Source organism: Sitophilus oryzae, unplaced genomic scaffold (genome assembly GCF_002938485.1).
Source record: "Sitophilus oryzae breed Bouriz unplaced genomic scaffold, Soryzae_2.0 scaffold_1046_pilon_pilon, whole genome shotgun sequence".
Classification (NCBI taxonomy): domain Eukaryota; kingdom Metazoa; phylum Arthropoda; class Insecta; order Coleoptera; family Curculionidae; genus Sitophilus; species Sitophilus oryzae.
Genome location: NW_022145667.1, coordinates 181609 through 198246, shown reverse-complemented (window position 1 = coordinate 198246; position 16638 = coordinate 181609). Strand labels below are relative to the sequence as shown.

The window sequence follows — 16638 nt, the reverse complement described above, 5'->3', positions numbered from 1 at the left end:
TATTAAAATAAAAATAAAACAAATATAGAGAACGGTCCGTAGTAGTTGAAAAAGTTGCCAATATATCGTTATAGAAGTAGGAATTGGTACTTACTGCTGCTGAAATAAATTATCGATGAAAACATTTCATAACATTTTTATTTTTTCATAACATTTTTGTTTTTTCATAACAGTTTCGTTCTTTCTTGTAAATTTACAAAGTTTGACTTTATGTGTTTTTACTATTTACTATGTTATTCGTAAAATTAACTTATTCAATGCAAATATAATGTTCGAAACGAAAAAGGAAAACTTCCAGAATCATGGCTTATTTTCGTCCTGGCTTACTACAGCCATTACTACCGCTTTCCCGTTCACACTATTCTAATAAAGTTGCGATGAGTTTTACGGCTATTAAGCTATCTTGTATACTTCACACTAAAAGAGGTTTTAAATAGAACAATGTTCGACTACAAGGTCTGCTAGTAAACATTTTTAAGCTTAAAGTATCACAACACTATTTATTTAAACCAAAAACTCGTAACACAAAACCTAAGTGTCAAAACGAATGACAATGTCAGGAAACAAATAAATAAATGCGGCAACTTGACATTTTTTACAGCAGAGCTATCTCCTGAATCCCTAGCGCCAAATTTAAATTCCAGTTAATCAGCACAGCGCCGAATATACGCTATCGATTACGTAACTAAAAGTTTAATCATTATATGAAATATATACAGTCACAATTTTGAGCACCGTGTAATTAATATTTAAATATCAGAAACGTGTAGTTAAACGATTTCAAAATATTGTTAAAAAGGAAGTAAGAAAAGAAGATGGAATAATATGATTAACTCATATAAAGGTACATTTTGCCGTTTAAATATATAAAAAAATAGAACTTTTTACTACTATATTAAGTAATTTAAAATGTTTCATATTTTATTTTGGATGCCATGTAACAAAGTTTTTGGAAATAAACCTATTCAAAAAATTGTGGAAAAAAATCAACGATATCCATTTTATAGGAACTTTTAAGTAATGAACAATCTGTTGAAAATATCAAGTCCGAAACACATGCTAAATTGTAATTGAATATACCAAACTATGTCCAAATAACAACGCACACAGTAGGTATTTTTTTTATCTTTAACATGGTTAACATGATATTTGGCAACATTTAATCAGTTTATTTTTCGTAAAAGTAAGTTTTGTGACATGGCCTGTTTCCCCTTACCCTTCATATAAGAATTATCCATTTGTTTAGGAGTTTTTGGCAGCCAAAATCTCCATTAAATACTAGGTATATCAATATATCAAGCAAATCAAAAATTCGTTGTATTGCAGAAAGTCAATAGACTGTTTTTAATCTATAAACCTTCTGTTTTTTGTTTTAGGTAGATAGAAATATCTAAATGGTAGACTAATGACCAATTTTCAAAGCATCAATTAACATTGTTTCGATAGAATAATCCATGACAAATAGTTAATTAGTACCGGATTAGTTATTTTAACAGTTTTTTAATTACTTTTATAATCGGCAATTAGATACCTTCTATGACGCAGGTTCAGTGGATAATATTTAATAATAATTAATTAATTCTTGACTAATAGTAGATTGTAGGTGATATGGGAGGGGTGAACTTAATCACCGCGACCGCGACCTTATAGATTAGTCTCCCTTTCTTGAATTATCAAACACTCTCAGGGCTTTGACAAAAGCCAGTATCTGAGACGGTCTTACAGAGAGGTTAGTATAGTTTATGGCACTATCGTTTGTCGTCTTGGCGTACTCAATAATAAAGTATTCTGGTGTTTCCTAATTCTTTCAAATCAGAATCTGTATTCGCTGGTTTCAAGCTAGTGAGGGTTCATTGATATCTTGTTAAAAACCGTGTGACAATCCGATTATTGTTCTTACTTAAATCAAGGAAATTATTCGATTTTTCTGAGTAAGTATTTCTTGTTTCCGATAATTCTTATCTAAAATAAGTTGTACGCATCTTTCGATAGCCTAGATTTCCGCCTGAGGGTTTCTGGGATGCCCATTGGTTAGGAGTATTTAGTTTTCGTTCCAAATACTCTTATCCCTGTACCTGCTTTGGTTTTGAAAGCATCAGTATACCACGTAATATCATGGTCTTTTACCTGCTGAGCAAATAAATAATTTGACTAACAAAATTGGACTTATAGTACTAAATAGTTGATGTAGAATTTGGGATATAAATAATTCGGAGGTAGGTTGAGACTGACGCCTCTGACAAATTTAAAAAAATCATTGTGGGCAGTTACTCATATTCGCTGCTCTTATTATACTCAGAAACTTAAATACTTTTTTAAATTACTTAATCTTATTCTTCCACCTGTCTCTGATTACGTATCTATTACTTTTTACGTCAGCTAGTTAAAGGTACAACCACACTCATATCTCTATGAAGTATTGTCATAACTTATCAGGATATGATAACCGTTTTCTTTTTTTATTTTAGAATACAGATTTATTTCAAATTCCAAAGTGAAATTTATCTATCATCTATCAAAAGTAATTTTTGTGTGTATTAAATTGTTGGATTTAATGTAAAGTGTTTTTAGAGCATTTAAATATAATTTTGTTTTTAAAAAGGATTTTCAGTACCTAATAAATTATTTTATTTTCAACTTTTTAGTTTTCTCTTAATGGTCTCTAAATCCCAAACCAAATTTGAGCCCAATCGAAGGTCACAAAGTGGTTCTAATTTAGCTCGCAAAATTTGAAATACACTGACATACTAACATGGCAAGTTACACAAAAGCTTCTAAAAATCCGGTTTGTCTCAAAATTTTTGTAAAAAAATCAAATTTCTAGACTTTTTCCCAACTGGCGAGTGTATAAATCGATTCTTCTCGTGAGTTTTCCGATCTCATCCGGCCTGGAACCGGCGCGAATGAGCAGTGTGTGTCAATAGACTTTACACTCCAGCCATGAAACAACAGCACAACAGAGTTTCCAGACGGTCTCCCGTCCATCCTTTCACATCCTCTAACGTCGCTTAACAAGGGTGATCTATATAGGAAACCGGTGTTTAGACGTAGCTGGTCTTATAATTTTTAATTCTAAAATGGATGAACCAGTAGAACATATAATATATATATAATAACAGTCTATAAAGCTATTATTTGGAAAAATTATAAATTATTACATATTTCCCATTTATGTAATGACATTATTCATTTTCATCCATCAAAAATTAACTGTCGTCTCAATCCACTCCACTCAATTTCCATAAAAACGATAATAAATATCGAAAACCCGAAATTACCATATCTACCCTTCAAAAAAAACAACATAAACGTTTCGTTGCATGCCATCATCATCCATCCTTAACGAAATTGAGAGACTATTAAATTTATATCAATATCCTCTCTCTCATACTACCAGACCGCTTAATATATATTTAAAGCAATTAGACGAATGTTTACAAATCATTAACTCCCATAATTGTATTTTCATAATTCCGACTTCCATTACTTTAATCAAGATTTGGCCACGCCCCGTGCCCTCACTGGTGGAGCGGGATCAGCTGGGATCCGCCCAGCGATCCCATTGGCCGGCGTTGATTAAACGTCAGGTAACACGATACCTGCCGCTACGTGGATATACCAGTTGCTTGCAGAAAGTAGGCTTGGACGTTGTTCTGGCGTTTGTCTGTCGGTTTGTCGGGCGTTGTTTCTGTGTGAGTTTTGCTTTGTTTTTTTGTTTGGTGGGTTAAAGTTACATTAGCGGCCCTGGGTAAGTAATTTTTTACGAATTTTTTTTATTGATATAGAACAATAAGATCGAAAAAACGGCATCAGCAATGACTATGAAATGAAGATCGAAGTTATTTGATATGTAAAATTATATGGCGAGTGTCATAGATCGTCATTTCCAAGCCAACTAGACGCCCTTTTTTCGATCATACGGTATATGAAACGATGACAAATTATAGCAATACTATATTAAGGGGAGTTTAGACTGCAAATAGAAAAACCCTTGTTCATCACAATACACCAAAATACTTTTAAACATTGGACGCGCATTTCGCTAATCATGTTAGCATCATCAACAGATGATTAAAACTAAAACTGATAAAGTTTTAGTTTTAATCAATTGCTGATGATACTAGCATAGTTAACCAAACGCGCGTCCAGTGCAAAAATAAAGTGTTTTTTTGTATTGTAGTAAACTAAGAGTTTTATTTAATTAATATTTAACACCAAAAGTTCCAACCCCTAACCGTAATTTAAGGAGTTTAGTCATTTATGCAAACTGGTTTGCGCAAGCCATTTTGTACAACATTTGCGCAAATTTATCTTTCACATTCAGTTAGTTAGTAAGCACTATTTGTACACACAAAAAAATAAAAGGCTACAACGTTGTAGATACTTAGATGTTTATGCTTATTTACATATATTATACAGGGTAAGTCTTAAATAAGTGCATATATTTTTATAGTAGTATATTTCGACCTCAGAATCACGATTATGAGCCTTTTTCGAGAAAAAGTTTTTTTTTAGTTTTTAAAAACCATAATTTTTGAATAATATGGCAACGTAGGTAATAAATTAAATTTACAAAAAAGAAAACCCAGAAAGGATCCAGTGGTTCTCAAAATTTAAGCCAACAATCATTTTTTTTCGGAAAATATTTTTTTCAAAATAAAATAACTCGGTTATTTTGGACTTATTTGAAAAACGGCACAGAGAAAATATGTTTCTTTTATAGAGATCTACCAGCTCTGAAAATATTTGCACTTATTTAAGACTCACCCTGTATAAATATATAGAAAAATATAATTGTTGTATTAGCTAAGTTATTATTTTTCCCCAACTCAGTTTACAATAACCTAGTAACAGCAAATTGTGTCAAAAAATATAGTTTTTTATAGAATAATATAGAATTTTCATTTAAATTTCATCTGAAACAAATTGTAAGAATTACCACCACAATTGTTCGCTATTTTCGTATAAAATCAAAGAAATTTAACCATTTTGGGGATCTACAAGTTGATAGAAATAAAAACTACAGTGTGATGCCTCGTACCTTTTAGATGCAAAATACACCGGTGTTTTCTTCGATTGTGGGGTTTGAGGTTTATTACAATTTTTTTCGTGAACTATTTCAGATAATTAATTAGTGAAGTTTACAGTTTATTTTTAAATTACTAACAGCGGTGCATTGCTACTTTAATTTTACAGTGAATATATTACAGGAAAATAGTTTTTACCCATTTAAGTATAGCTAAATCACAGATTATACAGATACATTATTATCCTTAACCCCTTAAACAAATAAAGTATGGTTTAAAAACATTTTTAGAGGTAGGGTATTTTCTATTTCAATAATGGTAAAACCATATAAAATATTCCTTCGAAACCTCCAACTGATTTAACTATTTTAATGATAAAAATGTGAAACTGAAGAAATTTTATAGGAATAAGAAATATATTATATACCTCCATAAACGAAAAATATAAATATCATAATATTCTAAATTATGATAAGCGCATTATTGATTATTTGGTAGGTACTCTAATAAAATATTATAAATATGAAACTAAGAGAAGAACAAGAACAAACCAAAAGGAGAAATGTAAAATTTCAAAAATCTGAAGATCTGTAGAAGAACAATTTTTTTATAAAGAAATTAATAGGTAATTCTTATTCCAGTAATGGTCCAGTATTAGTAACTAGAAAATATCAACAATATAAAAAATTAAACTAAAACCACCAAAATCAAGATACTTATTTATGATTAATGAATTTAGTAAATTCCATTTACTTCTTATATTAAAGTTGTATAACATAATTTTACCAATTCATTAAAGTTCTTGTTGTTGCACATAACTTCAATTTTATTAAAGATACCAAGCGCCTATAGAATGTAAATATGAAAAACTTTGTGGGCGATTCAGATAATCAAAAACGTATTATAGAAATAAATGTGTAATGTTCGCGGCATTCCTTCGCACAGAAAATAGTTCTTCCATTAATTCTATAAAATATCGAATATTGCAGTAAAATGATAAATGTGAAACGGGTTTTGTTGCTCTACATCGCGTCGTTTTGGACTTTATGTGGTTTATTTAGACTTTGCACCAAAATTTGGTTCAAAATTTGCAGGTACTGAAGCTTTACAACAGTATAAATATTGATAGTCGGTAGTGGTTGAACAGATGACTAAAACCGAGCTTCCAATATTCAAAGTAAAGTGTTTTGGTCTATTGTGGTGAACTAGTGTTTTATTTTATCAAACCTAAACATACATTTTGCTAACAATGTGAATACCACCAGGAACCATATGAATATTTGTTTTCTTATTAAGCATGTATTTTGAGTTATTATAAAACGAAGACATGTCCAGATTTTATCAATCTAGAGAAGAAACAAGGGAACACATTTTATGCCAGTGCGACAGCCTGGCAAATGTGCAATGGTTCTTTGTAATAGGCCATTTACAAAGAGCTTTATTATGGAGGATTCTGTCCCAAGTTGGTAGACATTTTGAAAAGGATCTTCTTCTTCTTACTGTGCCTTGTCAGGTCCTCCTGACGTTGGTAATCACGATGGCGAGCTGATCCCTGTTTTCAGCCACTCTAAACAATTGTCCGGCGCTATGAATGCCTGTCCATTTACGGATGGTCTTCAACCCGGACATTTGTTTTCTTCCTACGCCCCTGCGGCTCCCTATTTTGCCCTTTATTATAAATTGTAGAATTCGGTAACGATTTCCTCTAAGAACATGGCTGAGGCATGACAGCTTTCGGCATTTAACTGTTATCAAAAGTTCAGGAACAGCATCACTTCTGAAACTGCTTCATTTCTTTGCATAGTCGCCCATGGTATTCGTAGTCTTCGTCTATGTAACCACATTTGAAATGCTTCCAGACGGTTGATTGTGGTAGATTTGAGTGTCCAGATTTCAGCTCCGTATAACAGAACAGACCAGGTGTAACATTTAATCATTCTTTGTCTCAGCTTTAAGTTCAAACTATCGTTGAAAAGGATAGAACTGGATAATGTATATTGGGAGGGAGGAAGTTAAGCACCGCGATTTTGTGTCCCCCTTTCTTGAGTTATGACTTATCATACAGTCTCAGGGCTTTGACAAAAGCCAGTATCTAAGACAGTTTTACAGAGATCAGTTCTCCATCTCCGATATCAGTCGCACCAAAGTTTATGGCACGAATGGTTATCGTCTTGATGCACTCAGTTATGAGGTGTTATGATGTTTCCTCATTTTTTTCCAAACCAAACCAAACCCCGTGCTAACTGTTCTTACTTCAATCAGGGAACTGAAGAATGTAACCTATATAGAGATAAAATGAGGACTATAGTAGATCTGAGAAGTCTAACAGGCCGATAACCACCTCAAAAAATCTAATCTAGTCTCTTATAAAAATTACGTGGTATTTTGTTCTTATAAAAATGTGTATAGATGGCAGAAATTACATGATGAGAGGTAGAGTGAACATCAAATAGACCTGTTACCTCTACACTTACTAAGTCGCCATTTTATTCGATCGTCCGGTATATTAACGACTATTAAAAGTCACTTACAGGCATCATCCGACTTACGCGATGCTAATTACGCTGGCAATTATCGCGCAACATTGTTATTGTGTTCGAAAATTGATTGGAATTCCTTTTAAGTTATTATTAGTTATCTCCAGCGCTGAGGCCGTTAAAACAATAATTGTAGAACATGGTTCCGATGGAACCATTTATGTACATAAATTACTAGGAACAGATTATGTCCCAGACAGGGGAGCAGTAACAAAGAACATCGGTGATTTCATTTTAGAGTGCCACGATTATTAATACACTGTTGGGTGTTATGGAACATAACCTTAAACAAGCAGGAATAAAAACGTTGTTTATTTACAAACCACTTAATACGTAATGTTGATACGATTGACTTTTTAAAACTTTGAATCGATTGATAAAATTTGCACATAGCTTTTTCCGTCAATTCCATCACCTTTAGATGCCTATTAAGCTTAAAATGTCCCGTTGGTAGATTCACAGCAGCTTTGTTTGTCTTTCTGTCGTTGCTTATCACATCTGTAGTGAATTTTGGTGAATATTCTATTAGGAACTTTTTCATCTATCTCTGCCCTGGTGAATTTTTCACAATTCTAGATATTTGTTGAGCACGAATCAACATCTGCTAGACCAGAAAACTGACTATATGCTTACCAAACATGATTTTGAAGAAAAGATAAGGTCAAGCGTCCCGACAAGAGAAGAATGGGAAAGCAACCTAGTAATGAACACTCAAGAGATAGCAGTCCATACAGATGCCTCCGTGACTTCAGGAGACACAAGTATAGCATCTTCTGAAAGGAACTAGACATCCGACGATCTTTAAGCAGAGGTCTACGCTGTAAAGGAAATTGCCAGTTGTATACGAGGCAAAATCGCTGATAGAGCAATAGGAGATATCGTGATATACCCTGAGAGCTTGGGCGCTTTAAGAAGCATCACCATGCAATCAGTGTGATCGAAAACTGTGATGGACTGCCGATAAGCACTGTCCTGGCTGCGTCAAGGCGGGGCCACTCTGTGGTGGATACCAGACCACAGGAATGTAGTGGGCGATCCTGGGGGGAGGCCATGGCAGATGATTCACCATTTTTGACGATTAACACACTGAAGGAATCTATAGGAACTACAATCAAGGCTAAGCAGCAAGAGACGTTGTAACACCGTGAGGACTGCGCTACAGCTCGAATACTATGACTAGTGGTAGATAGCAAAAAGACAAAACAATTACTAGAGTACAAAAAACCTTGTACGCATAATTGTAGGTGTCTTCACTGGAAACAACCCCACGGTGGTAAACCTCGTGAGATAGAAGACTTTCAACGACGACTACTGCAGAGAAGGCAGAGAGGAAGAAAAAACCTGCACAATGCAAATAGAGCACCTGCTGTGCCACTATCCGGCACTGGAAAACCGACGCTTTAAAACTTTAGGGGACCGTCTTTGGAAGGACTAGGGACAGAAGCAGCAGAAGCCAACATCAGCGACATCGGGAATTTTGCAAAGAGCTGGATGTGCTTTAACGCAAAGAAAGAATGAGAGGAAGGGTTGATAGAATAATAAAGAGGTATCGCAATGGACCCAGGCCTCCGAGTGTGGGATCAAACAGAATCCCAAACCCCAGCAACCTTAACCTAACCTAACCTAGAGATTTGTTAATGGACCGCTGTTTTAACTTAATTTTTTGACTCAACTAGATTTGGAGACGTGTGCACTTACAGCTCATATCAAATGAACTTTTAGTCACGTGAATAAGCTTAACCGGCACAGCGTTGCCCACTTTTATATATTTTCATATAATCAAAATATTTTAATTAAAAATAAATTAATTATAAATATATAAACAGTTATTATTTACATCAACAAAACTCACCTTTTTAATAGCACTTAAGGGATATAACGACCGTTTCCCCGTTATTAAAAATATTCTAGTAAAGTTGCGATGAGTTTTTTACGGCTATTAAGTTATCTTGTACACTTCGCACTAAAAGAGGTTCTAAAAAGAACAATGTTCGACTGCAAAGTCTGTTAGTAAACATTTTTAAGCTTAAAGTATCACAACACTATTTATTTAAACCAAAAACTTTAATACAAAAGTAAAGTGTCAAAACGAATGACAATATCAGGAAATAAATAAATAAATGCGAGAACTTGGCATTTTTTTACAGCAGAGCTACCACTTGAACCCTCAGCGCCAAATTTAAATTCCAGTTAGTCAACCCGGCGCCGAATATATTCATGGTTGGCAACAATGAATTTAAAAATTGCGCCCTCGACTACGTAACTAAAAGTTTAATTGATATCAAATATATATTGAAAAATTGGCACTGCAGTAGATGTACACTATGTGAAAAAGATTGAATTTTAACTCGGACAAAAAATTGGACCACCTTGTATAGCAACTCCATTTTCAATCGCCGTATCTAATTAATTAAATTAGACGCCAGCCTCGTACTCGTGCACTTTGAGGTTATCTCACCTCACGACCTGCCACCGACCACCAGACACAAGATCGAACGTTCCTCTTCTTCGTCGATGATTATGAAGCGGTAAAAACACCAGAAACTCCCCCCTTGACCCCGTCGCGCGCCGCAATGTCGCGGCGGGCGCAGCTTTATTGTTAAGCCAAAGCTTACTTGATACGTGCACTTACACTATCTTGACCGGCCCTGACTAATGGACGACTTATCGGTTGGTTGGTCGCTTGTTTGTTTGTATATACGTCCACGACGACGCACGCTGTCTATAGACAAAGCCCGCTTGATGCCGGCGGCCAGCGCCACAGCACTCTTTTGAAATGTGGTGCCTAATATCGGCCGTTCGCTCGCTATATCGGAATGTCCGTCCCGCATTCTTCGGACACGGTTCCTCTTTTTTTATTGACTGTCGTGTCCTCTAATTTGGTGTATAGGGTGGCTCAAACATCATACACCATATTAACAACAAATGTCATCATCATCATTTTCAGCTTATTCAACCATTTCCAATTATGGTGTAGCTTCCCTCACATATTTAGATGCTCTCTTTGTAGTTGGCTATTGTTGGCCATGCGCCCAAATACACAAAGGAGCCAAAACAAGAGTAATGATATATAAAACAAACCCAGAGTTCCAACTAGGAAAGGAGTACGAGAGGGAGACGCGATATCTCCAAAGCTGTTTACACATAGACTTAAAATAAAATATAGACTACATTATTTACATCTCAACGCGGACAAACAACCTTTTTTGTACACATGTTTACTTCTGGGTACAGTCGACCGAGCCTTCCTCATCCAGCCTATGTTGTCACGTCTTTAATATTATCAATATTTTTTTTCTTGTTATACACATATATTGAGAGTAATACTACAGTTTAATAAAGTAGGTTTTAATATTCCATAGATGTATTAAATAGTCCTTATACTACTACATTATAAGTCGGATACTGTTTAATAAGGATAAGTTCTTTACAATATGACAACACCGATTAGAGGCGAGGAAGCCTATTCATTCATTTATTACCTTGTAGTACGTGTCGCACGTGTGCGGTACAGAGAGGTTAGTATAGTTTATGGCACTATCGTTTGTCGTCTTGGCGTACTCAATAATAAAGTATTCTGGTGTTTCCTAATTCTTTCAAATCAGAATCTGTATTCGCTGGTTTCAAGCTACTGAGGGTTCATTGATGTCTTGTTAAAAACCGTGTGACAATCCGATGATTGTTCTTACTTAAATCAAGAAAATTCTTCGATTTTTCTCGGTCGTTAGTTCTAAGAAATTTTTTCCAGTGTCTTATACCTTTGAAGATTCCCATTCCAGGTTACGGATGGAGTCTTCCAGATTCTCTTTAAATTGGTTTCCACTTAGGAAGCAGAACGGTTCTGATCCAGTTAGGTTAGGTTAGGATATAACTAGATCGTTTGATTTCTCATTACCTCTTACCCAGAGTAGGAGGATTTTATTTTTTGCCTAATCTGTTCATCTTCTCTAGGCAATATTTGACCAACTTCGAATTGTTACAGGGTTAATCGCTTTTAATGCTGCTTAACTATCGGATAAGATGGCTAAGTATTTCTTGTTTCCGATAGTTCTTATCTAAAATAAGTTGTACGCATCTTTCGATAGCGTAGATTTCCGCCTGAAGGTTTCTGGGATTCCCGCATCGGTTTGGAGTATTTAGTTTTCGGTCCAAATACTCTTATCCCTGTATCTGCTTTGGTTTTGAAAGCATCAGTATACCACGTAATATCATGGTCTTTTACCTGCTGAGCAAATAAATATAATTTGACTAACAAAATTGGACTTATAGTACTAAATAGTTGATGTAGAATTTGGGATATAAATAATTCGGAGGTAGGTTGAGACTGACGCCGCTGACGCAAATTTAAAAAATCATTGTGGGCAGTTACTCATATTCGCTGCTCTTATTATACTCAGAAACTTAAGTACTTTTTTAAATTACTTAATATTATTCCTCCACCAGTCTCTGATTACGTATCTATTACTTTTTACGTCAGCTAGTTAAAGGTACAACCACACTCATATCTATATGAAGTATTGTCATAACTTATCAGGATATGATGACCGTTTTCTTTTTTTATTGTAGAACACAGATTTATTTCAAATTCCAAAGTGAAATTTATCTATCATCTATCAAAAGTAAGTTTAATGTGTATCAAATTGTTGGATTAAATGTAAAGTGTTTTTAGAGCATTTAAATATAATTTTGTTTTTAAAAAGGATTTTCAGTACCTAATAAATTATTTTATTTTCAACTTTTTAGTTTTCTCTTAATGACCTCTAAATCCCAAACCAAATTTGAGCCCAATCGAAGGTCACAAAGTGGTTCTAATTTAGCTCGCAAAATTTGAAATACACTGACATACTAACATGGCAATTTACACAAAAGCTTCTAAAAATCCGGTTTGCCTCAAAATTTTTGTAAAAAAATCAAATTTCTAGACTTTTTCCCAACTGGCGAGTGTATAAATCGACTCTTCTCGTGAGTTTTCTGATCTCATCCGGCCTCGAACCGGCGCGAATGAGCAGTGTGTGTCAATAGACTTTACACTCCAGCCATGGAACAACAGCACAACAGAGTTTCCAGACGGTCTCCCGTCCATCCTCTCACATCCTCTAACGTCGCTTAACAAGGATGATCTATATAGGAAACCGGTGTTTAGACGTAGCTGGTCTTATAATTTTTAATTCTAAAATGGATGAACCAGTAGAACATGTGTCTATAAAGCTATTATTTGGAGAAATTATAAATTATTACATATTTCCCATTTATGTAATGACATTATTCATTTTCATCCATCAAAAATTAACTGTCGTCTCAATCCACTCCACTCAATTTCCATAAAAACGATAATAAATATCGAAAACCCGAAATTACCATATCTACCCTTCAAAAAAAACAACATAAACTTTTCGTTGCATGCCATCATCATCCATCATAACGAAATTGAGAGAGACTATTAGAATTTATATCAATATCCTCTCTCTCATACTACCAGACCGCTTAATATATATTTAAAGCAATTAGACGAATGTTTACAAATCATTAACTCCCATATTATTTTCATAATTCCGACTTCCATTACTTTAATCAAGATTTGGCCACGCCCGTGCCTCACTGGTGGAGCAGGATCAGCTGGGATCCGCCCAGCGATCCCATTAGCCGGCGTTGATTAAACGTCAGGTAACACGACCCTGCCGCTACGTGGATATACCAGTTGCTTGCAGAAAGTAGGCTTGGACGTTGTTCTGGCGTTTGTCTGTCGGTTTGTCGGGCGTTGTTTCTGTGAGTTTTGCTTTGTTTTTTGTTTGGTGGGTTAAAGTTACATTAGCGGCCTGGGTAAGTAATTTTTTACGTTTTTTATTGATATAGAACAATAAGATCAAGAAAAAACGGCATCAACAATGATTATGAAATGAAGATGAAGTTATTTGATATGTAAAATTATATGGCGAGTGTCATAAGATCGTCATTTCAAACCAACTAGACGCTCTTTTTCGATCATACGGTATGAAACGATGAAAAAATTATAGCATACTATATTAAGGGGAGTTTAAGCTGCAAATAGAAAAACCCTTGTTCATCACAATACACCAAAATACTTTTAAACATTGGACGCGCATTTCGCTAATCATGTTAGCATATCAACAGATGATTAAAACTAAAACTGATAAAGTTTTAGTTTTAATCAATTACTGATGATAGCATAGTTAACCAAACGCGTCAGTGCCAAAATAAAGTGTTTTTTTTGTATTGTAGTAAACTAGAGTTTATTTAATTAATATTTAACACCAAAAGTTCCAACCCCTAACGTAATTTAAGGAGTTTAGTCATTTATGCAAACTGGTTTGCGCAAACCATTTAGCACAACATTTGCACCAAATTTATCTTTCGGCACATTCAGTTAGTTAGTAAGCTATTTGTACACACAAAAAAAAATAAAGGCTACAACGTTGTAGATACTTAGATGTTATGCTTATTTACATATATTATACAGGGTAAGTCTTAAATAAGTGCATATATTTTTATAATCTATTATAATTGACCTCAGAATCACGATTATATGAGCCCTTTTTCGCGAAAAAGTTTTTTAGTTTTTAAAAACCATAATTTTTGAATAATTTGGCAACGTAGGTAATAAATTAAATTTAAAAAAGAAAACCAGAAAGGATCCAGTGGTTCTCAAAATTTAAGCCAACAATCATTTTTTTCGGAAAATATTTTTTTTCAAAATATAACTCGGTATTTTGGACTTATTTGAAAAACGCACAGAGAAAATATGTTTCTTTTATAGAGATCTACCAGCTCTGAAAATATTTGCACTTATTTAAGACTCACCCTGTATAAATATATAGAAAAATATAATTGTTGTATTAGCTAAGTTATTATTTTTCCCCAACTTAGTTTACAATAACCTAGTAACAGCAAATTGTGTCAAAAAATATAGTTTTTATAGAATAATATAGAATTTTCATTTAAATTTCATCTGAAACAAATTGTAAGAATTACCATCACAATTGTTCGCTATTTTCATATAAAATCAAAGAAATTTAACCATTTTGGGGATCTACAAGTTGATAGAAATAAAAACTACAGTGTGATGCCTCGTACCTTTTAGACGCAAAATACACCGGTGTTTTCTTCGATTGTGGGGTTTGAGGTTTATTACAATTTTTTTCGTGAACTATTTCAGATAATTAATTAGTGATTTACAGTTTTGTTTTAAATTACTAACAGCGGTGGTGCTACTTTAATTTCACAGTGAATATATTACAGGAAATAGTTTTTTACCCATTTAAGTATAAGCTAAATCACAGATTATACAGATACATTATTTCTTAATCCCTTAAACAAATAAAGTATGGTTTAAAAAATTTTTTAGAAGATATTTAATGGGTAAAACCATATAAAATATTCCTTCAGAAACCTCCAACTGATTTAACTATTTTAATGATAAAAATGTGAAACTGAAGAAATTTTATAGGAATAAGAAATATATTATATACCTCCATAAACGAAAAATATAAATATCATAATATGCTAAATTATGATACGCGCATTATTGATTATTTTTTGGTAGGTACTCTAATAAAATATTATAAATATGAAACTAAGAAGAATAAAGAACAAACCAAAAGGAGAAATGTAAAATTTAAAATGTGAAGATCTGTAGAAAGAACAATTTTTTTTATAAAGAAATGAATAGGTAATTCTTATTCAAGCAATGGTCCGTATTAGTAACACGAAAATATCAACGATATAAAAAAATTAAACTAAAACCACCAAAATCAAGATACTTATTTATGATTAATGAATTTAGTAAATTCCATTGCCTTCTTATATTAAGGATTGTATAACATAATTTTACCAATTTCATTAAAGTTCTTGTTGTTTTTATAACTTCAATTTTATTAAAGATACCAAGCGCATATAGAATGTAAATATGAAAAACTTTGTGGACGATTCAGATAATCAAAAACGTATTATAGAAATAAATGTGTAATGTTCGCGGCATTCCTTCGCACAGAAAATAGTTCTTCCATTAATTATATAAAATATCGAATATTGCAGTAAAATTATAAATGTGAAACGGGTTTTGTTTGCAAAATTGTCATAATTTTAGTTTTTTAGGCTCTACTTCGGCGTCGTTTTGGACTTTAGGCGGTTTATTTAGACTTTGCACCAAAATTTGGTTCAAAATTTGCAGATAGTTTAAGCTTTAAAACAGTATAAATATTGAAGCCACAATCATTAGTCGGTAGTGATTGAACAGATGACTAAAACCGAGCTTCCAATATTCAAAATAAAGTGTTTTGGTCTATTGTGAACTAGTGTTCATCAAACCTTAAACATACACTTTGCTAACAATGCGTGAACATTATCAGGCATCATATGATTATTTATTATTTGGTAATGAAGATGTGATTAGAGCATTGACTTACGATTCTAGTAGAGTCCATGGAGTAGATGGATGAGAATCCCCATTATCCTCCAAATTTAATTATCTATCCTTTAGTTTTGTATATGTTTTCTTATTAAGCGTATTTTGAGTTATTATAAAACGAAGACATGTCCAGATTTTATCAATCTGGAGAAGAAACAAGGGAACACATTTTATGCCAGTGCGACAGCCTGGCAAATGTGCAATGGTTCTTTGTAATAGGCCATTTACAAAGAGCTTTATGAACTATGGAGGATTCTGTCCCAAGTTGGTAGACATTTTGAAAAGGATCTTCTTCTTCTTACTGTGCCTTGTCAGGTCCCCCTGACGTTGGTAATCACGATGGCGAGCTGATCCCTGTTTTCAGCCACTCTAAACAATTGTCCGGCGCTATGAATACCTGTCCATTCCCCAATGGTCCTCAACCAGGACATTTGTTTACTTCTTAGGCCCCTGCGGCCCTCTATTTTGCCCTTTATTATAAGTTGTAGGATCCGGTAACGATTTCCTCTAAGAACATGGCTGAGGCATGACAACTTTCGGCATTTAGCTGTTATCAACAGTTCACGGAGCACTACAGCATTTGCCCTGTTTAAAACTGCTTCATTTCTTTGCACAGTCACCCATGGTATTCTTAGCATTTGTCTATGTA

The 16638-nt window shown here is 33.8% G+C and overlaps 1 protein-coding gene across 2 annotated transcripts in view; it reads left to right on the top strand.

Moving 5' to 3' along the window:
* LOC115875206 (homeobox protein aristaless-like) overlaps window positions 1-16638 on the top strand; it is a 239255-nt gene that overhangs the window by 71565 nt on the left and 151052 nt on the right. Inside the window, exon 1 of one of the 2 annotated variants that reach the window (XM_030890619.1) lies at window positions 3645-3748. The exons of the other annotated variant lie outside the window; for it this stretch is intronic. The gene's annotated coding sequence lies outside the window, so the exon portion shown is untranslated. Of the gene's footprint in view, window positions 1-3644; window positions 3749-16638 lie in introns of those variants that run through there. 2 annotated transcript variants of the gene reach the window in all.